Source organism: Fukomys damarensis, unplaced genomic scaffold (assembly GCF_012274545.1).
Source record: "Fukomys damarensis isolate Sample0158 unplaced genomic scaffold, DMR_v1.0_HiC HiC_scaffold_19, whole genome shotgun sequence".
NCBI lineage: Eukaryota > Metazoa > Chordata > Mammalia > Rodentia > Bathyergidae > Fukomys > Fukomys damarensis.
The window spans coordinates 32,995,346-33,018,978 of NW_022900931.1; the positions used below are offsets into that span (position 1 = coordinate 32,995,346).

Consider the following 23,633-nt stretch of genomic DNA (forward strand, 5'->3'; position numbering starts at 1 on the left):
TCACAAGTTCAAGCCCTGCCTGGGCAACTTCACAAGACTCTGTCTCAAAATAAGAAAAATATAAAAAGATCTGGGTGTGTAGCTCACTGCAAAAGCCCTGCATTCAATCCTCAGTATTGGGGGGGAGGGGTAGACGAGTAGCTCGTAAACAACAGAAATGCATTTCTCATGGCGAGGAGCCACAGCAGTGTGAGATCAGCGCGCCAGCAGACTGTGTCCTGAGGGCTCTTTCTTCCTCCTCCTCAGCCTCCCTTCTTCTTCCTCTCCTTCCTGTTCTCCTACTGTCTTTCTCCTCACACTTGTGGCATTCTGTTATTCTGGCTGGTGGGGACACAGATTGTTCCTCGCTTCTTCTCTTTCTCTTCCTCCTCCTCTTTTGTGGTTTTGCTTTGTTCTTTGGAGACACGATCCTGCTATGTAGTTGAGACTGGCTGTGAACTCGCTGTGCAGCTCAGGCTGGCCCTGGACTCAGGGCAATCCTCCCACTTCTGCCTCCTGAGTGCCGGGATTACAGGCGTGCGCCTCCCCACCGGGAAAGATGATGTTCTTTTAAAAATAAGCAAGGGGGTATGCTTCACACACAAAGCATCACTAGGCTGGTGCAGGGAGAGCGCATGCTTACCATGTGCAGGGTCCCAGGTTCAACCCTCAGCACCAGAAACCAAAACCAAATGTCACTGCTGTGTAATAGGTAACTCCCTCAGTGCATTCTCTAATTACAGATGTTTGCCTTATTACTGGATGTCAGCCTCTGAGGAAGGTCAATGAGTAGGATCAAAAAGCTTTAAGAGGTTTCTGCATCCGGCCATGACAGAATAGCAGGCATTGGATTTGCCCTCCCACGTGGACCAAGAAACTGAGCAATATACATGCAACACTGGTTTCCACACACTGGAGGACAGGACGTGCGGGGCGAGCGCCCCAGGAGAAGGAAAGCAAACGAGATAAGCCGAGCCCTGTCTCAGCTTGCTCTCCAGCAGGTGCCTGAGGGGCAGCCTGTGGGCCCTGTGGATTCCCTGAGTCGGAAATGACAGAGTTAAGGTGCAGGTGGTTAGAATTCCCACCCCCGGAGATGAAAGGACTGCACAGGAAGCAGCTTCACGGATTGTGGAGGGCTCCGCTGGCCTCAGGTCTACATGAATCAGACGGCCTGGAGAGGAAACCACCTGAGGCCAGGGAAAGTACCACGAGGAGGAACTGAGCGGAGCAATCCTGGAGGCCACGCTGGGCCAGGGGTAATGTGTCTTTCCCTGTGCCGGAATGACAGAGACACTGAACAGAAGTACCGTCTTCGTCACTTTCTTGTTCCTGGGACACAATACCCACAACCCACAACTCTTGACGAATGCTTTATTGTGGGTCACGGTTTGGAGAAGTTTCAGTCCACAGAGGATGTGCTCCAAGGCAGGGCAGAGGCAGAAAAAGTCCAGAGCAGAGCAGAGAGAGGGATCAAGGGAGGAGAGAAAGAGAAACTCTTCAAGCCACGCCCCCAGTGTCCATCTCCTCCAACCAGGCTTCGCCTCCCAAATCACACTTAGATATGAACCCATTGGTGGACGAATCCGTCCACGGAGGGGCATCAGGCCCCTGTTATCCAATCGCCTCTCCTAAACATCACTGGGAGCGCTCGAGGCTTTGCAGGGACACCCAGCTATAAACCATAACAAGTTCTTAGCAAAGTGCAGCCATTCAGAGGGGCCAAATCAGCATTAGCTAACAACTGCTTTGGTCCCAACTAACAAAATTTAAAAGGAAGACTTGAAAAAATAAAATGATTTCAAAGTTACTTTATTGCATTGCAGTACAAAGCTCAAGATATTGTGGGAAATAAAAACAACAACAACAACAAAATCCCAAACAACTCCAGCACCAAACAATATAAAATTCACAAAGTTTGGCATCCAAATAAATTGCAGCATGTGAAGACGGAAAAAGCAAGCCACTGTGAGCAGAAAAGGCAGTCACTCGTGAATAGGTTTTTGTGTCTTTCTTCAGTTTTGGTAAGAAAGTAAAGCTGGACTCATAGAATGAGTCTAGAAATGACCCCTTTCAATTTTTTGGAAGCATTTGAGGAAAACTGGTGATCATTCTTCAGTGTGGTTTTACATTTCTCTAGTGAGGGCCACCCGTCTTGTCCGAGGCTCTTCCTCCTGAAAGGGTTTGTGATTCACAGTTCAATCGCTTTACTGATTATAAAACTGTTACGAAAGCTTATTTCTTCATGATTCAGCCCAAGTTCAAGGTTCTTCTCTTTCTAGTAGTTGCATGTTTCTAGGAATTTATGCATTTCTTCTACATTATACTATGAGTTTGGTGATAGTTGTTTATAGCAGTTTTTAGATCATTTTTATTTTTTAAATTTAATTTATTGGTACATTCTAGGTAGACAGTACAGTTACATTCATTACTGGGATCTTGTACCTTTACATGCCAGGTCTTGGTTCTCATTTTTTCCTCTTGTCCCCACCAAGATCATTTTTATTTCTGTGATATTAACTGTGGTATTCCCTCTTGTCTGATTTTAGTTATCTGAGTCTCTTTTTTTTTTTCTTCTTAGTTTATCTAGCTGATAATTTTTTTGTTTTGTTTTGTTTTGTTTTGTACCAGGGATGGAACTCAGGACCTTGCGTTTGCAAGGTAGGTGCAGCACCCCTGAGCTAAATTCCTGGCCCATTTGTCAATTTTTTTGACCTTTGGAAAAACCTCTTAGTTTGGTTGATTTTTTTTCTATTGTTTTACTAGTCACTATTTTGGTTTTCTGTGCTGCAGTATAAACTTCAGTTCTTCTTTTCTTCCTATAATTTTGGGTTTAGTTCTTCTTTTTCTCTTTCCATTAGATGTAAAGTTTGATTTTGCTGATGGTTTCTTCCTCTTCCTTCCTTCTGTTGCTGGGGATTTCTTCTTTTTAAAAAAGTACCACTCACAACTCTAAACTTCCCTCTCTGTACCCTTTATTTTGCATCCCATAAATTCTGGCACATTACATTTTTTTCTATCTCAAGGTATTTGTTTATTAATGATTTCATCTTTGACCTGTTGGTGGTTGTATCTCCTTATGAGGTCACTGTGATCCTGACATAGTAGCCTGCCTTGTTTCTTGGAACAATGATTTCCAGTCTGATTCTGCCTGATATTATCAATTGCTGTTCTCTTACAGTTTTCACAGACTCTTACGTCTCTTCACTTTTAATCTATCTGGTTCCTTTGATCTAAAGTGAGTCAGTTGTGCACAATATATCTATTTTGGTCCTGTTTCGTTTTGTTTAAGAGAAAAGGTTTAACTAAGGCACTAATGGGAAAGCACAGGGCAAAATGATGCTAACGAACAGCGAAGGGTCCAGAAGGAGCGAGAAGGTGTCCAGCAGCTCCCCACGCGGGGCATGCACTCCACGCACAGACATGCGCCTGGCACCAGCTGTGCTAGGCAGTGGTCCACGAGGGGTGCGTGTCCAGCTGCAGCCCTGCTCCCGAGGCCTGGCGCGATGGCTGGACAAGCACTGGCCAGGAGGCGCTTGCTCCCGCAGGGAGGGCTGTGGTCACACCCGCGACACCCTTTTCCTGCTCTAAGGTATTACCTGACCCGCACTCCAGGGAGTGGCTGATGTAGCGTCTGGGCGGGAAGGCAGGTTCTGCAGCCAGCAGGAGTCCGTCCTGCTATAGGATCCTGACCTGTTACATGGTCTGTCCCAGAGCCTGTTATAGGATCCTGACCTGGACATTCTGGTCCCTGTCTGCCTACTGTGCCCCTTTGGCTCAGGGAGAGTCGTGAGAGTGTAAAATGGGCATTTCAGGGACAGGGTGTTCACTGTCCTGTCTCTTTGAAGCACAGTCCGCTCTATCCACCACCATGTGTCTGAACTCCTGATCATACCCATCTTCCACAGGATCCCTTGGGAGGTAACCAAGACATGTGGTCAAACCATGTACCAAGAGCACAGAGAACAAGTTATAAGAAGCCCTGTTACACGGCAAGCACCCTGAATAAAGTACCTCTCCAGGCAGCACGAAGACATTGGAACCTACTGGAGCAGAATTAACACTATGTTTAAACATAGCAGTGATGTGGGTTTGTAGCTACCAACAAGCCAAGGACACATATGAGTATTTTCAGGAATATGTACACAACATCTTGTTTTATGAGAGCCCAGTGTCCCCCCTCCCCTGTGTTACATGAAGCCACCCCAGACCATCACACAGAGTATATCCCAAGAAGGGCTTAGCTATGTTCACCTGTTTTTTTTTTCTCTTGCTTTGCTTCATTTGGTATGGTTTTTTGAGATGGGGTGTCACTTCGTACTTCAAGCTGGTCTTGAACTTTGTGTCTCAGGCTGGCCTCAAATTTGCAATGATCCTCCTGCTTCTTTCAGCCTCCTGACTGCTGGGATTTTAGGTGTGTGCCACCACCTGGCCATATTCACCTGTTTTTATACCAAGCCAAAGATATGATGTTTGGTATCATTAAAGAAAGTGAGGGCTGGGGGTGTAGCTCAGTGGTGTCGCACCTGTCTGGTACGCCCTAGGTCCTGGGTTTAATCCCAGGTTAAAAAAAAAAAAAAAAAAAAAAAAAAAAAAAAAAGGCAGTAGCAGGGTAAAGCCCCAGGGTTGGGAACTCCAGGGAGAAACAACAGACCAGACCAGCAGCACTAGCCCCAAGAAAAGCCCACAGCTATTTTCAACTACAAACTCAGTGTGGAGTTTCACTCCAAAAGTGACTCCTATGTGACAGGAGAATCCAGTGCAGTACTTGACAGAAAGTGTTTAACAATGAGGCACCATTTCAGGGAGAGATCTTTTTTTTTTTTTTTTGTATCGGGGATCGAACTCAGGACCTTACACTTGTGAAGCAGACAACGGAACGACTGAGGTAAATCCCCAGCATGAGGATTGATTATTTAAGACTGAGCCAGAGAATAGGTACAAAACAATTTCATTTCAGGCCTTCCAGTGCTACCCTCCCACAGTGACTGGGTGAGACACAGTCCATGATATAGCTGCAGAGTGAAAATGGGCGAGACACAGACCGCTGGAACATTTAAGTTCAGGCTAGGAAGGACACAGAACTTGGCACATGTGGCTTCAGAGGCAGCTCAATTTGAAAGTTCTGACATAAATAAAGTCAGCAGACTGCTTGAACCCTTGCCCTGCTGCCTACGTCCAGCACAGATCAGGAGTCTGACTGCTTGTCCCATCTACCAAACCGAGCAAGGACATTCTTTTACTGAGAGAGTTACCGCAGGGGTAAGTGGACAGAGTGCCCTCTTCACAGGACATGCCACCCCACAAACCCACAGGCCATGATGCCAGGCAGAGAAAATCGTATCTTGTTGGAGTTCAAAATTACAGATCCTAGAAACAAACCACTCATTCAAAAATACAGAGAAAAAATTTGGGGACTTATTTCATTTTCTTTCTTTCCTTCTTTATTTTTCTCTTTCCTCTTCATTTTTGTTGTTGTTTGTTTGTTTGGAGTTTTATTCGTTTTTTCTTTTTAATTTTTTATTTTCTTGTTTGCTCTTTTCTGTTACCTTTATCTAATTCTATTAATTTCCTTTTGCTCCTTAATAGGATTATTCTTTAAATTGGATTCTTGGTCTCACTTTTATCTCCTCCCTCTCATCTTCCATTGCCTAATTTTTCACAATTTTATTTTCATTCTCCCATTCCCCGCTCCATCATTTTTCTGTCTGTCTGTCTTTCTCTTTCTGTTGCTGTTGTTTCTGCTTTTTTGTGTTTTGAGACGAGGACTCGCTCTGTAGTTCCGGCTGGCCTTGAGCTCACCGTGTAGTCCAGGCTGGCCTTAAGCTCATGCAGCCCTTCCCCGTCTCCCGCGTGCTGCTGCGAGGACAGGTGTGCACCACCTCGCCCAGCTTCCTCCGCCTGTGCTGTATAACCGAAGCTTCACTAACCTGAGGTAGTTAGCTCTGCCATTTCTGTTGAATTCTTTTACATTGTCAGTGGAGGTAAAGTTGCTGCATTTAGTCGAGATTTACTCTACGTCAATATTTGGTTTGTCTTAGTGTTTATTGTTCAAGGCAATACATTATCGGTTCTTACAGTATATCGATATCCAGTTTGTCTTTGAATGTTATTATTGTTGGTGATTGAGTTGCTATTGGCAGGGTGACATAGTCACTCCTGTTAACAGGTTTTTCTCTGTATTCCCACATCCGGACTGCCTGTGTGTCCTTAACAACACTGTGGTCCGTTCCTAGAGGACTGTGAGCTGGGCCAACTGCACCGCATTCTCCTCTCCCAAACTAATGGGGTGGTGGAGTCTTGGGACAGAGGCAGAAGCCTGTAGTTAGCCACGCCCAAAGCGCATTGCTGAAAAGCAGAAACTAAATAAACAAATCCTCTTACTAAACACGAAGTCCTTCAATTGTAAGCATCTGCAAACCTGAGTGCACACACATGTGTGACACACGCACTCACACACCGTGACAAAAGAAACATGAAAAGACAAGGCAACAAAATGCCTCCAAAAACTTCCACCTTTCCCAATGCTGATTCTTGGGCATTGAGAAAGAGGAAATAAAAAGTCAAACAGCTGAATTATTCAAAATGATAAAGGGAGAGATTTTAAAAAATCGATCAACCGTTTGCTTGACAAGCTCAAGACACAGATAATGGACTTGATGAACAAAACAGCCATCAGCCAGGTGTGGTGGTCCATGCTTGTAATCCTAGCACTGAGGAGGCTGAGGCAGGAGGATCACCATGAGTTCAAGGCCAGCTTGGACTACATAGTGAGTTCAAGGCCACCCTTAGCTGCATAGTAAGGCCCTGCCTCAAAGATGAATAATACAAATTTTAAAAGTGACCAGTGTGAGTTTAGAGTGTCAGACCAGAAGACAGGACTGGTGTCAGTGACCAGTTATTCAGAGGTACTTTGCAAACAGCAAAAGAACATGAAAATGGATCCAACAGCTGAGACAATGAAAAGAAGACTAATATTTATTGGAATTCATGGAAAATCAAAAGACAGCAGTGGCATATAAAGACTTGTTTACAGAAATAATAGCAGGAAACTTTCTAAATATGGGGAAAGAATTTAACATAAGGAGAAGTGAAGAATATGGAATCCCAAATAGCCAAGATCAGAAAAGAACTTCCCTGAGACACACCATAGTTCAAATCGAGAAGTCCAACACAAAGACAGAATCTTTTTTTAAGGGTGGGAGTGTACAGGGATTGAACTCAGGACCTTGCACTTGCAAGGCAGGCAGTGGTACCACTCAACTAAATCCCTGGCCCAGAAAGACAAGCTCTTAAAAGCTGTTAGAGAAAAGCAATGAATCACTTATGAGTTGACGTCTTCATTTCCTGTATATATCACCTTGAGCTACAGAGAAGAGATCTGTAATTACAGTATAAACACTAAGACAAACCAAATATTGACGTAGAGTAAATCTCGACTAAATGCAGCAACTTTACCTCCACTGACAATGTAAAAGAATTCAACAGAAATGGCAGAGCTAACTACCTCAGGTTAGTGAAGCTTCGGTTATACAGCACAGGCGGAGGAAGCTGGGCGAGGTGGTGCACACCTGTCCTCGCAGCAGCACGCGGGAGACGGGGAAGGGCTGCATGAGCTTAAGGCCAGCCTGGACTACACGGTGAGCTCAAGGCCAGCCGGAACTACAGAGCGAGTCCTCGTCTCAAAACACAAAAAAGCAGAAACAACAGCAACAGAAAGAGAAAGACAGACAGACAGAAAAATGATGGAGCGGGGAATGGGAGAATGAAAATAAAATTGTGAAAAATTAGGCAATGGAAGATGAGAGGGAGGAGATAAAAGTGAGACCAAGAATCCAATTTAAAGAATAATCCTATTAAGGAGCAAAAGGAAATTAATAGAATTAGATAAAGGTAACAGAAAAGAGCAAACAAGAAAATAAAAAAAGGAATAAAAATTTAAAAGTACCCTATCAAAAAAAAAAAGACCTACAGGCTGATCTCATTAACAAACACAGACAGACAAATTGTCAACTAGATACTAGCAAACGAAATGCAGCAAATCGTCAAGAAGATCACACACCGTGAGCAAGTGGGGTTCATCCTAGGGATGCAGGGATGGTTCAACACACAAAAATCAATAAACGTAACACACACACAAGCAGAACTAAGGGCAAAAATCATCTTATCATCTCAACAGACACAGAAAAAGCCTTTGATAAAAGCCAACATCCACTCATGATAAAAATTCTAAGAAAATAGGTATAAAAGGACTTATCCCAACACAATAAAAGCAATTTATGACAAATCAATGGCCACCATTATAATAAATGGGGAAAAGCTGAAAGCTTTCCCTCTAAAATCAGGAACAAGATAAGAGTACTCAACCACTTCATTCAATATAGTACTTGAAACATTTGCCGGAACAATCAGGCAAGAGAAAGAAACAAAAGGGAATCAGAAAGGAAAGGAAGAGATCAAATCATCACAACATGGCTCTTTGTACGCACAAGTCCCAGTAAAGTCCTCCAAAGGCTCCTAGAATTAATCACAAAATTCAGTAATGTAGCAGGATACGAAGTCAACACAGTAAAATCAGTAACATTCCTCTACACTAACAATGAACTCACTGAGAAAGAAATGACAAAAACAGTTCCATTCATAGTAGCATCAAGGAAAACCTTCGCCACCTATCCCTTGGACAGAGGACTAATATCTAGAATATATAAAGAACTCAAAACATTAGACCCCCCCAAAACAAAGACCCAATAAAACACGGGCAACTGAAATGAATAAATACTTCTCAGAAGAAGTACAAATGGCCAAAAAATACACGAAAAAAATGTTCAATATCTCTGGCCATTAGAAAAATGAAAATTAAAAGAACACTAAGATTTCACCTCACTCCAAAAAGAATGACTAATCTCAAGAAAGGGAAAGATAACAAATGCTCGACAGGCTGCAAGGAAAAAGGAACCCTTCCACGTTGTGGGTGGGAGTGTAGGCTGGTACAACCACCATGGAGATCGGCATGACTATTACTCAAAAAACTAAAAGCAGATATTCCGTTCGACCCAGCTATTCCCCTACTAGATATCCTCCTGCAAGGGTTCAAAGACATCATATCACAGTCATACGGACACATTCATGCTTACAGTAGCACAGCTCAGCATAGTCAAATTGTGGAAGCAGCCTACATGCCTCTTAGCAGGTGGATACATACAGAAAATGTATTTTTACACAGTGGAGTACTACTCTGCAATGTAGAATGATAAACTTTAGTCATTTGTAGGAAAAGGGATGAACCATGAGGCCATAATGTTATGTGAAACAAATCAGACACACATTTAACTATCATATGGCTTCTTTCACAATGAAAAACCCAAATTATAAACACAGAGCAAAATAAAAGATGATAGGAAGTAGGGCACTAGATCTTTTGCAAAAGGGAGGGGAACCAAGAAATCGGGGGAAGGGGAGAGGAGAAGGAAACAAGAAAGAAAGAATTAAGATGTGTTATGTACATGCAGCAACTCCCCCCAGGAACGTAATCATTATGCACTGTAAATATGTATCAGTAAAAATGTACTTATATTTATTTATTTATTTATTTTAGGTTTTTTTCAGACAGGGACCCACTATGTAGCCCAGGCTGGCCTCAAGCTCATGGCAATCCTCCTGCCTCAGCCTCCTGAGTTGCTGGGATTACAAGTGTGCTCCACCTCATCTGGAAATAAACATTGTAAAAAATAAAACTTACAGGGTTCGTTGTCTTTTACAGTGACATACTTTGATTCCCTTCTCATTGCCTCTGTTCCCAGGGAGTTTTTGTTGTTGTTGAAAGTTTTTGTTTCTTGGTTGTAGGTTTCCATTTTTTAAAAAACAAATATTATTTTGAGGGCCAGGGACTTAGCTCAGTGGTTCCACTGCCTGCCTGCCAAGTGCAAGGTCCCAAGTTTGACCCCCGACACCCCCCAAAATAAATTAAAAATAAATAAATAAATATTCTTTTGAGAACAGTTTAGATTCATAGAAAAACTGAACTGAACATACAGAGATTTTCACATGCCTTCCCCAACAGACGCATAACTTCTCTCACCACTGACCTGCAGCAGCCAGTGAATTTCCTAAAGCCAACAAACCAACATTGACACACAATTTCCACCTGCACAGCACAGTTTACTCTTGCTGTTCACTCTTGCTGTTGTACCAAACACAAAAACTCATAAGCTAGACATGGTGCTGCACACCTGCAGTCCCAGCACTCAGGAGGCTGAGGCAGGAGGATCCCTGTTAAGTTGGAGGCCAGCCTGGGCTACACGGTGAGTTCAAGGTCAGCCTGATCTACACTGCAAGACACTGTCTCAAAAAACCAAAACCAAAATCAAACAGAAAAAAACCACCAGAGCTTTTGTTTTTTGTTTTTTTTTGTTTTGTTTTTTGTTTTTGTACTGAATTTAGGATCTTGCACTTTGGAGGCAGGCGGAAGCACCACTGAGCTACATCCTCAAAGCTTTTGGTTTTGACAGAAGCGCAATGAGATGTATCCACCGTTGTACTATTACCGCAGACTCATCCCGCCGGCTTGCCCCTCCTCCCGCCAGCCTTTGGGCCCCACCAGCCTGCTGTGCACACAGTAATACCTTTAGCTGAATGTCAGGCAGTGTAAGGACACAGGAAGTGACTGCAAAGACTGGCCCTGTGCGCACTGAAGTTTTCTGTGTCCTTCGTATCTCGCTCGCTCTTTTCTTTTCAACATTGAGTACTATTCCATTTCCTTTTTTAAGGGAAAAAGAATTCATTGTATTTCTTTATCTCGCTCGCTCTTTTCTTTTCAACATTGAGTACTATTCCATTTCCTTTTTTAAGGGAAAAAGAATTCATTTTATTTCTTTTCAGCATTTTTTTTTTTTTTGGTACCAAGGATCGAACTCAGGTCCTTGCGCTTGCAAGGCAGGTGTTGAGCTAAGCACTGAGCTAAATCCCCAGGCCCTATTCATTTTATTTCTTAAACGACTACCTATTTAAATCATAAACATTTTCACACATCCTATGACTATAGAAACTGCGCTTCTATAATCATTAAAGATTAAGAATCTTAGGAAAATCTCACTTGACCACTTGTAAAGAAATTAATGGCTGATCAGAAAACATTAAACTGCTATTAATATTATTAATTACTGTCCATTTTCTGGATGCATCAATTCACCCGCTAATGGACCACTTGGTTGCTTCTGAGAATTGGTGATCTCAAGTAAGCACTGCTATGAGCGCCCTTGTGTGGGGTTTGGTGTGGATGGAAGATGATCTGGCTAAATACTACCAAGAGGTATAATTGCTGAGCTGTGATGGTGCTGGAGAGGTAGTGATTAGGGCCCCAGACTCGGGTGCTAAAGTCCTACCTCCCTCTCCGATGGCATCTGAGAGGCCTGGGAGCTGATCAGGCCCTGCAGGAAGCTGCTGTCCTCGTCTATCTGTGCTGCGATAGCAACAGAACATGGAATGAGTTGATCCGTTCTTCCTTTTTCTTCTTTGGGGACGGCATCTCACTATGCAGCCCAGGCTGGCCTCAAACTTGTGCAATCTTCCTGCCTCAGCCTCCCAGGTGCTGGGATGATAGGCGTGCACTACCATACCTAGGTTCTCCTCAATTTCTGGACAGTATATTTTATAGGACAAAAAGTTGTTAACCATTTTTTGTTTGTTCGTTTAGTTTTTTGAGACAAGGTCTTCCTATTAGTCCAGGCTGGCCCCCAACTCAACAGGGATCCTTCTGCCTCAGCCTCCTGAGTGCTGGGATTGCAGGTGTGCACTACCATGCCCGGCCAGAAGTTGTTATCTTTTAATGTCCAGTTTATTGATTATTTCTTTCATCAATCATTCCCTTCATGTTGTATCTAAGATCACCCACCCTATGTCCCACTACCCCGGGATTTCCCCACCCGCAGGTGGGACAGCCCGGGAAAGGGAGCGCAGGTTGAGCACTGTTCTGCCCCCCACGGGAGACTGGAGCTCCCTGGAATTGCTGTTTCCCTTCCCTAGGTCAGTTAGGGGCTGATAGAGATCCCAGAAGCTAAACATTTTCCTCTCGAGGACAGGTTTGCTAAGAACAAAATGCTTCTGTGTGGGCAACTGTTCGGGAGGTACCTGGCTCCCGGGAGCCATTTCCATTCCTCTCTTATTCCCCAGTCCTGTTCCCTCACAAACTTTCCTGCTTTTAAAAAATGCTCATTTCAAAATAATTACTTTTCCCCCCTCCCCTTGCGAGAAGCCAGAGCATTGTGTCTGATTCTTACTGCAAGAACCTGGGGACCCCCTGTGACGGCCCCTATAGTTTATTCTGTTGTTTGTTCACACAAGGACTTGCTAAGCAGTTCAGGTTGGTCTTCAACTCACTATGAAAACTGAGCCGGCCTGGAACTTGGGATGACCCTCCTGCCTCAGCCTCCTGCCCGTGTGCTGGGACTACAGTCTCATTCTCTTCCAGTCTGCAAGATTTCTGCTGAGAATTCCACCAGTAATCAGCTACATGCTCCCATCTGGGTGACAAATCAATTTTCTTTGGCTGCTTTCTTTGCTGCTCTCTTTATCTGTGACTTTTCTTTCCTGTGTTTTTTTTTTAATCAAGGCCTCACTGTGTAGCTCAGGCTGACCTGGAACTTGCAAGCCTCCTGTCTCAGCCAGCTGTCACAGTTTCTTTATAATGTGTCTCCACGTGCACCTTCTTGGATTTACATGTTCGTTTCTACCTTCAAAACTGGGGAAGGGTGGGTCATAAATTCCTCCTATGATCGCTCTACCCCTTTCCCCTCTTCCTTTCAGACCTCCATAACAAATCCGAGGTCGGCCTGCTGACCCGAGGCTCTATCCACTTCTCCTCATCTGTTTCGCTCATCTGAGCCAGAGCCTCCGCGTGACCTCCTGCAGGGTTACAGACCCTTCCTCTGCCTCCCTGTAGTGATTTTCAATTTAGTCTTCAGTTCCAGAATTTCTGTTTGGTCCTTTCCTTTGTAGTTTCTTTCTGTGGATATTATGATTTTATTCTGGAATCATTTTCTGGACTTCCCTTAATTTTCTGTGTTCTCCTTTAGCTCACTGAGTTTCTTTAAGATAATCATTTTAAATTCTTTGTTGGCTAGTTCATAGATCCTATTTTCTCAATTCTTTGGGAGTTTTCTTTTTTTATATTCTCTGTTTCTGTCTGTCTGTCTCTCTGTGACTCTTTCTGTCTGTCTCTCTGCCTTTCTGTGGATCTCACCAAGGTGCCCTAGTGGACCTCAAGCTTGTCACCCTCCTGCCTCAGCCTCCCTCAGTGCTGGGATTACCATGTGTGCCAACACACCCGCTCATGTTGCCCTGCTTCTTTGTTTGCCTGTGCTGTTTTGCCGAGATCTGGGCGCTTGGAAAGAACAGCTGTCTCTATCTTGACCCCTGGTTTCACAGAGTTAGACTTCCCCAGCCCGCCCTAGAGACCCTGCCCCTCTTAAACCCTTTTTGCGGACGCCGCTTGCCGGGCTCTGTCAGCGTAGTTTCCCATCTGCCCATTTCTTGTCTGAGCACGAAGCCTCTGGCTCCCTCTGGCGTCTGCGCGCGGTACTTCAGTCTCCCTGGTGGTGACTGCTGCAACCCTCACCTCTGTTTTTGGGTTTTCTTGTCTGTTGGAGACGGGGTCTGTCTTTGTAGTTCAGGCTGGCCTCGCACTCACTAAGTAGCCCAGCCCTGCCTCTGCCTCTGCCTCCCAAGTGCTGGGATTACAGGCCTGCCCCACCGCGCCAGGCTCTAGTGCTCACCTCTTTTTCAACGTCCCTCCACCTGACGACCCGACGGGGCTGCTGGTTCTCAAGAAGGACCCAGGCCTGTGCAGCTCCTCACCCCGCTTCCCCTGCCCCTCTGAGGGCGAAGCCGGGCGCCCACATCTCTCGGGGGCGTCGGGAGGCCCCTGTGCGCATGCGCTCGGGGCTGGCGCTGCAGCTCCGCCCCGCCCCGTCTCGGGGACCCCCACCCTCCAGAACTTTCTTTTCAATGCAATGCAACGTTAGGGAGTTTTTTGAACTGGGCGTATTTTGCTAGCTTTTCTACAACTGAAAACTTACTTAACTATTTCAATTGCCAGTAAATAACGGAATTGGGATATTATCATTCAAGCTCGTAATAACAATACATCACTGTGCTGTTGTTTGGGGACGCCCTCCCCCAACTGAGCTACGTCCCCAACCCTTTTTAATTTCTTATTTATTTTTGCTAGTCACTAAATTGCCCAGGCTGGGTCCGAGTTTAAAATCTTCCTGCCTCAGCCTCGCCGAATGCTAGGATTACAGGCATGTGCCACCATGCCTGGCAGAAGTCATGGTTTTAATACTAAATAAGCAGTGTGCAAATTGTCTTTTTGTCCTCGGCCTGGTTTTTGTCACTGATGTTGTTTTTCACTCATGAACGCTTATGAGAGCAGATTTGTGATCCGGGCGGTCTATGTGCCTCTCCAAGCTCAGCCGCTTACAATATTGGCTGGCTGTTCAGACAGGCACAGTTGAATCACATCTCTTAGGGGGCTGTTTGAGGATTAAATTATTTCCTTAGGGCAGTGCCTGGCTAAGAATGAATGCTAATGTATTTGCTATAGTTCATGATTCTTATAGAAAAACTTTTTTATCTGAATATGAATCAAAAATTGTTAACTCGGGAAAAATTGGGAATTTATTAAAGCCATTTTATTCTCTAACGAATCCTTGATGTTCCACTTCTATTATCAGAGCATAATAGTATAAATGCAAGTGTGAGACAGATGTGTTACTTAGACATATTTTATGTAAGCTTTTTTTTTTAGTCAATCTGGCCTTGAATTTGTAACGATCCTCCTTCCTCAGCCTCCCCAGTGCTGGGATTACTGGCATTCACCACCACACCTGGCTATTTATTTTTTAAAGGCAGTGTCTCACTGAGTTTCCCAGCCTGGCCTTGAAGTGATGATCCTCCTGCCTCAGCTTCCCAAGTAGTTAGGATTACAAGCATGCACCATTGTGCCAGATAATTTTTATTGATGTAACTTGGAGAGAGCCTTAGATTGAGGGCAGTGGTACACTTCTAAAACACCCTACAGCTGGGCATGGCAGTGCACACCTGTAATCCCAGCACTCAGGAGGCTGAGGCAGGAGGATCACCATGAGTTTGAGGCCAGCCTAAACTACACAGTGAGACTCTGTCTCAAAAAACCAAAAAACAAATAAAGTACCCTATGGTGCTCAGGACAGGGCCCCAGCTGAGAATATTAACAGTGCCAAGGTCAAGAAACCCTGGTGTGTATGTGTGTTTGTGTACATGATTTCTGTATCAAGTGTAAAAAAATGATTGTTTGGCAGTCCTGGGCCTTGAACCCAAGGCCTTTTACTGAGCTGCACCCACCAGGGCTGCACTCCCATCGCCCCCCTCGCTAAAATTGCTGTTGCTGAGCTCAAATTTTTTTATCAGTACTGGAAATCGAACTCAGGACCTTGTGCCCAAGGCAGGCACAGCACTGCTGAGCTACATTCCTGGCCCTGGACTTGAATTTTCAGTCCTCCATCCCCCAGAGAAGAATTAGGTGTTAGATGATAGCCTCAGTCCTTAGGAAAGCATTCTACCCCTGACTGCGTGCTCAGCCCCTTTTAATTTATCTTTGGCACAGGTTCTTTCCACCTTGCTCCGGCTGGCCTTGAATTTGTGCTCCTCCTGCCTCAGCTTCCTGAGTAGCTGAGCTGGGAGGCATGCGCTCCATGCTCACCACGCGGCGCCAGCGAGCCTCACCGAGGTCCCCCGCGCGTCCCTCACCGAGCAGCCCTCCTCTGCCAGGCTCCTGCTCACAGACACCATCCCACCCATCCTACTGTAGCGCCCCCAGAGAGAAGGGAGCATTAACTTTTGCCCTAAGCGAGGCTGTTTCCGAGTTGGGTGTTTTCCGTTAAAAGGGGGAAATCGGTTGCTGACTGACTTAATGCAAGACACAAGCGTAAATGAAATCAGCGAAAGAGGCCCATTGTTGGCTTGGGGTCGTCAGCAAAGGTCCGAGCTGTCACCCTGGGCTTTCCCCTCCTTTCGTCCCCAGGGCGCTGCTGTTTCAGCCCCGGCTTGGGGTTCTGTCCATGGTCTCATCCGGGCCTGGGCCGTGCTGTCGCCTTCTGCAGACCCAGGGACGTCAGAGTTTTCACCTCCGTTGCGCTTAGAGCCCGGGCCCCACAGTAAGTACCTCCCAAGGGCCAGGCCTTCCTCCTCCAAGGGTCTTTATTACAGCATGGAAAGAAAGGAATGTTCACGGAAGATTGTATTTTACCTTTTGCTGCTCTGGGGAAGGAGGACAGCTTCACTTAGACAGGAGAGAGCAGCAGATTAGGGTTTGTAAAACAGCAGGTTCGGTGTGGGAAGTTATAACGACGCGCTGGGTGTCGCTTAAGTAATGGGCACTACTCACTGCCCCCCCACGTCTTGCTTTTTCCTGCCACTACCCCTATATATTTATATGCACTGTCGCTGGGGATCGAACCCGGGGCCCAGCGTGCGCTGAGTCCGTGTGCTCTAAGCCGCCACAGTGTAACGATTTTTATTTAGGTCAGTGAGGAGCGGGTGAGGCCTCTTGCAGTTGAAGCACAAGAATGGACGGTACACACGCAGTCTGAGACGAGGGAGACGTTTTTTTAGCAGGAGAGGACCCACGAGGGGACTGCAGGGATCCACCTCCCGACAGGTGCGGTGTGAGTGGCCGGCGGCTTCCCGGCCCTGCAGTGAGGCAGCGGAGAATCCCGGTGAGGACACACTTGACTCCCAGTAGATGCAGCAACAGGGCTGGGCCTGCAGAAAGGCCTTGGTGGTACATCGGTAACTTCTCATACTCGGAGCGAAACAAACAGTGAAGATTATGCTCTGGCTCAGTGTTGTTATATAAATGTTTCGCCATATTTTATACATACACATATATATATAGTATTTACTTTTTTGAAACAGATCTTCCTTTGTTGCTGGGGTTTTTGTTTTGTTTTGTTCATTTGACACTTGCTGTGTCACCAGAAAGACACCCCCACCCCCGACTAAAGGCCTGAAAAGGGAGCTTTCCTTTGTTCCATCGCACGGTCTTTTAGAAAGGATCCGCCTGAGTCAGGGAGCACCAGCGAATCTGCCTGATTCCCATTTGCTCTCTCTTATCCTGTGAGAATTCTGCAGCACTTGTGCTGTTCAGCTTCTTAGATTCCATGAAATGTGAGTTTTTGTCACATGAAACAGAAAAGGGCTTCCCTTCCCCAAAGAGGATGAGTCTGGTTTGGATGTTGATCCGCCATAACGGAGTTGGGCAGCTGTGGGTTCACTGGGTCGCTCTGCTCTCTGTAGACTGTACCTGAGCGGCCCTGACGACTTCTGTACTCTGTCACCAGAGGAGTGCCATGGACTCCTAAAGCCCTGCCAGGGCTCTGCTCTCCCTGGCGCTGCCTTTGTGTGAATCCTGCTTGCGCTGTTCCCAAGGAAACTCCAGTGGAATTAAGCTTCGAAGATGTAAAAAGAGGTCAGGAAGCACAGACTCTGCCCGGGACTCCCGAGACCATCTGGGAGTCACTCGCCGAGACGCCGCCCTCCCTAAGAGCTGACTTTTGTCCCTGTCGTGTGTTAAAGAGTTGTCTGCCTGGGGGACACCGGTTCCTCCCTCAGTCGGTGCGGTCTCTGCCCGCTGGGCAGGCGAGCACAGGTCCCTGAGGCTCTGAGAACAGGTGTGCGTCCCGGGGGGACCTTTGGTTCTCTCCGGCCACCTGCCCTGTCTCCCGCTCCCGGGACCGCGGGAGAGTCTGCAACGGAGCACAGAGGACATAAAGAGACGAAAAGCCGGAGGTGGGCTCTGGATGGAAACCCCATTGGGAAGATAAAGAGGAGAAGGACGAGAGAAAGAATCTGAGCAGGAATGTCGAGCAAGGGAGGATGAGAGCGCATCGTGCTGAGGAAACCGAGGGAAGGGAGAATGGAAAGAAAAGGAAACCGGGAGCAGTGGCAAATCTCTAAATGATCTACACCACTCCTGACCCTTGATGAGCAACCACCAGCGTGGCGCACTGCTCTCCTTGCCCACTCCCGATCTGTAGTTCCCTGTTTATTTATTTATTTTTTTGGTAGCGGGGATCAAACTTGGGTCCTTGTGCTTGTGAGCCAGGTGCCGGAACCGCTGAGCTAAATCCCTGGCCTAATAGTCTTTGGGTGTGTGTGTGTGTGGGGTGTGTGTGTGCGTGTGTGTGTATGTGGTACCAGGGATCGAACACGGGCCCTTGTGCTTGCAAGGCAGGCAGTGGAACCACTGAGCCAAATCCCTGGCCCTGTATTTCCCTGTTTCTGACCTCAGAATGCATGGTCTCTCTTAGAATGGTTTGATTTTAGCGACCCCAACCCTGTATTAATCTACTGTGCCTGAACAGGATGAAGGACCCTGTCAAGGCAGATCAGCAGCGAGGGGCCGAGTGCTGCTCCCCAGAAGAAGCTGACCGTGACTGTGTGGCCAGGAACGCAAGGAAGGCGGTTAGAGGACGTGCGGCCTCAGGAAGAGGAAGCTGGGCCTCACAGATCTATGAGGGCCTTGTAGGAGGCCCGTGTGTGCATGTGTACGAAAGCTCATGAATGGCCTCTATTCAGATTTCCACAAAGCCTCTCAGAGAGTTCTGCACAAAAGATCATTTGAAAATCAAGACACCGTGGTCGGAAGGGGCCGGGTGTAGTGCAGGGATGTTGCTTAGAGACAGGAAACAATGGGTGAAGGTGAAAGGCCTCTGGGAGGAGACGTGTGAACACTGGGCTCTCCTGGACCATCCCTTGGTAGGATTTTTATGACTTATGTGGAGGAGGGAAAGAAAAACGACAGTGAGCGTTTACGCTTCTGCGAAGCCCAGGGCTGTGGGGCTAACCTGGAGTGCATGAGGCTTCAGGACAGGCAGGAGAGGTTTGGAGGGGTCCTCACACTCCAAGAGAACTTGCAGGACTTGGGGGAGAATCATCTAGATCGTATGTACAGGGTCCACATACGCACTTTTTAGACAGTTCCCGGGGATCTGCTGTGCCGCAGGGGACCTGGGCCGTCACTGTGGGATACTGAGCCGCGCGGGGAGGGGGACACGATTACAGCTGCAGCTCTCTGTGTGTTGGGCCTACATGGAACGGGAAGACGTGTTCTGCACCGCGAGGAAAGTAAGTGGAAGGGTGTAGTTCATGCAACGGAGAACACGTGGAATTTAGTCTTCAGGTGTTTACCCCAGGAAGGTCAGAAAATGTCGATACATTCAACAAGCTTAGATATTTTCCTGGGCGTCCTTGCTGTGCTAAAGAAAGCCGGAGAGTTTGGAGATGTAACCCTAACACCTAGGTATATTAGGCAGACCCACTCTTGCTGCAAGTGATAAAAATTGACACGAACGACCTGGGAAAAATAGTAAAAGAGGTAAGCCTAGCTGGGTGTAGCTGGGAACGGGACAAAGAGATCTCAAGGACTCTGCGACTCTTCCCTCCAGCGCCCTCATCAGCTCCTGAAGAAGGCTTCTGAGGGCAGACGCACGCCCAGCGGGGAGAAGGACCTGGCTTTGCACCTCAGCACCACAAACCGACAACAACACAAAACAGGGCTCCAAGTTGCCCATCTCCAAATCCTTCGCTGTGGCCAGGAAGTTGAAGTACTGCTTCCTGCCAGGTCAGAGACAAAGCAGCTAAACAGCTGAGGACTCCAGGAGCCAGGGTGGCGGAGCAGTCAGTCTCCCCTGCGCCATGGCCACAGAGGATGAAGTGGGGTTGCTTAGCAAACCATGATCGGGAAAGAAGAGGGAAACCACTACACGCTTCCTCTGTGAAAGCACTCGGTGACTGATTTCTGGTTGTCCTAGGAGCCTAGGAGGACTCCTCAGGTCCGATGCTCTTGCTCCTCCCATCTGGGGCTCTTCCTCCTATCTTTGGCTCACCGCTCCTGGTCAGTGTGGCAGGACTGACTTCCAAAGGGAAGAACATGGCAGAAGCCACTGGATGCCATTTCTGGGATGAGCTTCCACCCGCTGAAGGTCCTGTCTTGGATTCTCTTCACTTTCTGGATTTCTCTTGAATGTTCCCTCTGGGAAATACCAACCACCACATTGTGAGTTAGTCCTGCGGAGAGGCCCCTACACAGGAGCTTTCCAAGACTAACAGTGGCCGAGTAGACCCTGCCTGTCCGGTCCGGCCTTGAAGGGTGACCTCAGGTCTGGCTGACAGCTTGACCACAGCCTCCCAAGAAACCAGCACCAGAAGCACTCAGGAAAGAGTTCCAGACCTCCAAAACCTCCCCCAAACAGAGATGCCGCGTTTTTTTTTTCTACAAAGCACTAGGGTTTGGGGCAGTTTGTTCCATGGCAGTAGACAACTACTCACTATGATGGGTAGAAGGCAATGCTCATGTTTTTAATTTAAATTAAGTTTTTCAACTGATGCATAAAAACATAGAAATTGTACATATTCATGGGCTACTATATAATATATTGATACATGTATATTCAGTATAATATTTAATTATTTGGGGGGATAAGGTCTTGCTATGTAGTTCAGGCTGATCTTGAAGTCATTATGTAGCCTATAAGAGCCTGACTGAACCAGAGCGACTCCATGTTGACCAGCAAACGACCTAGAGACTGTCGCTCCCCCCCATCCCTTATAGGATAACTAATGATTAATTGTGAATTGTTAGGTAACTGCTTTGAAGTAGCTGGGAAACTAAATGGAAACTGTAGTGAACACAGAGACCCAACACAAATCACGCCACTCCTTACTTGCCTGTAGTTGAATGTTCTGAACATTATAATCTAAGTTGCAAATGGAATAATGGATAATCGATCTACTGATCATTAGTACATGATGGTCAAGTATATGCTTGATGACCACTAGCTCAGATCAACTGATTCTTTGCCTTTGTCCTCTTCCTGTAAGTTTTAAGTGTAACCCCCCCCTTAGCCCTATATAAAATGGCCTCTGTTTCTGAGCTAGCCGCCTCTCTGAGCTACTTGGCTTGGGGAGTGCTGTCTGGCCAGACTAATAAAGGTCTATTTGCCAATTTGCCTGGTGTGTTCCTTCCTGGGTGACTCTCGCTGACCGACAAGCTCCTGGAGCCTCGCTGAGCTTCTGAGCCCAGCATCGTGGAAGACTCTTAGCTGTTCACGCTCCAGGAGTAAAAGTGAGACTTAGGTCTTACATAGCCCAGGCTGGCCTCAAACTCACAGCAATCCTCCTGCCTCAGCTTCCTGAGTGCTGGGATTACAGGAGTGTGCCACCACATCCAGTTTAAATCTGAATCTTAAATGAAGATCTAGCAATTATTGTAGTTTATAGCTAGTTAAAGTTATCATTTTGTTAATATTTTAGGTCCACTACTTCACTGGGTTATGATCTGGATTGTTTCTCTAATTTTTTTATCGGTTCTAATGATGTTTTTAATTCTTACTTTGAGTAATTTCACCATTTCTTTTGATTTTTTAAAGATCTGAACAGTATCACTGTGAAGTCCATATAAGGAATACATGACTTTGCCTTTGAGAACTGTTTATATCTCTGTGGTTGTAGGAGACCTGTGTGTCTTTGATGAACAGTTTAAAACAATCTTGAAGGGGAAAAAGAAAGAAGACTGTGTCCCGTGTGAAAAGAGTGCTCATTAAAGCCAATTTCTTTCCAGGTGTGGTGGTGCACACCTGTACGTACTCTCAGCACTCAGGAGGCTGAGGCAGGAAGATCGCTATGAGTTTGAGGCCAGCCTGGGCTACGTAGTGAGCTCAAGGCTGGCCTGAACTACACAGCGAGACCCTGTCCCAAAAAACAAAATCACCAAAACCAAACAAAGCCAATTTTTATGACCTATATTTTCTTTGACAGAAGCTTCACAGTAGAGTGAATTATTTTAAAAAATTAAACATTGTGTCACCAGACTGATGTAGCTCCCTAAAAACATGAAGTTGCGACTTCTGAAAACTGAGTAATACCAGAAATGTTGATGAACCTCCAATGAGGTCTCAGACCTCGCTGCTATTTTCAGAAATTAATAGCTGCCAGGGAGCGTGCTGAACTAACGGAGCACAATGAGCGCGGCCTCCTCTGACGACTGCCTTCCTACTTCAGAGCGATGCGGTCAGGAGCTCGTTTCCCTCGCAGCCCGTCTGTCAGCCGTCTCCCCTCGTGGCTCTGAAGGTGCTTTCGGTAAATGCACGAGCAACGCTGCGCTGTGACCTCTGAAAGGCGTGGCTGTAGCCAATGAGTGGGCTCGGGAGATCCAAAACGGAGGCCCTCCGCACGCCCCCGCTTCTTGTAGGTTCCTGCAGGGATGGGAAGCAGGAGCTGTCACTGAGAATTCACCCAGCTCAGTAAATGCTCAGCATCCGTTACTGCGAGACACCAAGTAAGTCCTTGGTGTACTGCGGATTCCTTCACCTTCAGCGATCTGCACTCGCTCCTAGCACATCCCATGTTTAACCTACTACACTTTGTTGTCTGCCTCTTTTCCTTCCTCACACAAACCTCTCCTACCGCAGAGGTCTGTGGCCAAACTACCTGGATTTTGTTCTCAGCGACCGAGGAAGGGAATCGTGTCCATACACACGCACCCTTGCCCTTGCGAAGACGGTGCCAGGGAAAGTGCGAGCCCTAGGCCCGGACGGAGGGGGCGTGTGTGGAGGCGGGGCGTCGTAGGGCGCTGGGCTCTTCTCTGTTCCAGCCATACATGGGTCACCCGGCTGACCTGGGGCTTCACAGAGCCCACCGGTTCCGACTGCCAAGCACAAAGCAGCCCCACGCCCCGGCCATGACCTTACCTGGGCGCCGAGGCTGGAATTCAGCCCAAGGTGAGGACACGGGGAACTGGCAACAGAAAGACGTATTATTTATTTATTTTTGGTTTTTTGAGACAGGGTCTCACTATGTAGTGGAGACTGACCTGGAACTCACTATGTAGCCCAGGCTGGTTTCGAATTCACAGCGATCCTCCTGACTCAGCCTCCTGAGTGCTGGGATTACGGACGTGTGCCACAACGCCCAGCTAGAAAGACTTTTAAAAAAAATTTTTCTTTTATGAGTGCATGTTTACAGTATATAATGATCACTTTTTTTTTTTCTTTTGGTACCAGGGATCGAACTTGGGACCTTACACTTGCGAGGTAGGTGACGGAACCACTGAGTTACATTCCCAGCCCCAGAAAGACTTCTATTCGGGAAAAAGGAAAAGGTAAAGGAAAGCCAGCAGAAGGAAGACTGACAGATCCGACTACCAAAAAAGGTAAAATATCTGTAAGTTGTTGGGATTTTTTTGTTTTGTTTTATTTTTGGTAGCAGGACCTTGCACTTGCAAGGCAGGTGCGGTGCCACTGAGCTACATCCCCAGCACAAACATCTGTAAGTTTTTAAAAATGCCATAAATACAATTGAAAGGCAAATGAAAATAATGGAAGACATTTGCAAAATGCGTAACAAAAGATTCAGGCCCGTGTTCCTAGCAGAGTTCTTTCCAGTCGGTACCAACAGAGCCGAGTCCGTTTCTCCTCCCTCTCTGGATGGTTCTCAAAGGCTTTGGGAAGGGTCCAACGCCCTGCCGCACAAAGAGGCTGCCAGCACCCCAGCAATGGAGTTGTGGACGCCTAGGAGAAGGGGTGCCCCAGGCTGAGCACAGCCGGAAGTCCCTAGGAGGTGGT

The 23,633-nt window shown here is 46.7% G+C and overlaps 1 long non-coding RNA gene across 4 annotated transcripts in view; it reads right to left on the bottom strand.

Annotated features, from left to right (window-relative positions):
* The window catches only part of LOC104860210, a 29,216-nt gene extending 15,327 nt beyond the window's left edge, over nucleotides 1-13,889 (bottom strand). For all 4 annotated transcript variants that reach the window (XR_004517950.1, XR_004517951.1, XR_779613.2 and 1 more), the window contains exon 1: nucleotides 13,746-13,889. This is a non-coding gene — a long non-coding RNA (uncharacterized LOC104860210). The remainder of the gene's footprint in view (nucleotides 1-13,745) is intronic.
* Nucleotides 13,890-23,633: the final 9,744 nt, after the last annotated feature.